Here is a 1,490-nt window from a genome sequence, read left to right on the forward strand (position 1 = left end):
GCTGAAGAAGAGGGTGGACTGTGTGACTGCATGAAAGCTCCTCTCTGACTGATCCGGCGTGAGATGTTTGATGTCCAGAACCCGTCGGCCGTCTGATCTTCTCCCAAAAACAGCCGAACGGAGGAGAAGGCCGGAGGGGGGGAGGGGGGTCTCATTACATGTGGGATGCGCGAGAACATTTCACTTCAACGATTCGTGGCGGAGGGATCCGGTTATCCAGACAAACGCTCAATTGACTCAAACACACTCGTAGCTGATGAATAATTGAGGAAAAGCTGCTCTGAGCTCAGGTTTTACCTCCTGAACAGCCCAAACTCTCGGCACCACAAATGCATTTGGGACGACATTAACATCCTAACAAGCGGGGGGGTCCTCGCTCCCAGAACCTTCGTCATTCACCCCCCTGTTGGGTTCATGGCACTAAGAGAGGAAGGATTGATTCTGCTCGTGTTCGTGGAGGTGGTGGTCTTTACATTCGGCGTGGGCTCAGGCTGGATTAAGGTTGGGCACCGATTGGGTTTTATTTGGTTCCGGTGCCAAAACGGTTCTTTGGTTTCGGTTCTGATACTCTAGTAATAAAAAAAATGCCTAAATCCCAAATCAACAGATTTTCATTCAAGAGTTTTTTGACGTGCTGGCTGTCTCCCCAGGTTAGCGGCCCGCCCTTCTTTTGCCGCAGCTCGCCGCCAGTCCTGAGCTTGACGCCACGGCTGGGTGTGTCTGTGAATGTCTGTGAATGTCACACTGATAATGAATAGAGTAGAGGTGTAGAAAAAAAATCGATTATGCGATATATCGTGATAGTTCATTTGGCCATACTTGAATTGATTTCAAATGTTGACGATATTTATTTATTCATAACCTGTCCTGTCCAACAGCTGAGCCAACAGATGTGGGCTGAGAGCTTCTTGTGTTGGGCAGATTTTACTGTTACAACAGGAGTTTATTGAGTATAAACCCCTGTTGTATTTCACACTAAACTTTATTTACGTTGCTAATGTTTTTTTTATTTTTTTATTTATTTATTTATGAGCGTCCGTCACCGTCTTGTTTTTGTTTTTCATCTTAACCTCCGACCACTAGTTGACAGCAGAGCACACTGAGCCTCTTTGAGCTGCTCCACACCACGACCAAAACAACAATAAGATCTGTCAAACGTTCAGTCCGCCTCGCGGTTTTGGTTGTTATGAGACATTCTTAGTGTTGACTTGGAACGGGTCCTAAACCCAAACTCTGACACATTGCTGCCGGAATCATATCACGACGTGGATTGTGGAGCTTCGTAGCGCCTCAGATAAGAACGAGTGAAGCAGTGGAGCTGCAGAAGCTAATTACATAAAGCCCATTCATTCTATTTTTTCGTATACTAAAAAAATATTTTGTTGTGGAAATCAGACAATATTGACTGTTCCCTTAAAAAAAATATTTAGTAATTTACCAAAAGAAATGCAGCATGAATTTCTGGGTAAAAGCAACTTGTATATGAGATA

This window comes from Oryzias melastigma, linkage group LG20 (assembly GCF_002922805.2).
Source record: "Oryzias melastigma strain HK-1 linkage group LG20, ASM292280v2, whole genome shotgun sequence".
In the NCBI taxonomy this organism is placed as follows: Eukaryota; Metazoa; Chordata; class Actinopteri; order Beloniformes; family Adrianichthyidae; genus Oryzias; species Oryzias melastigma.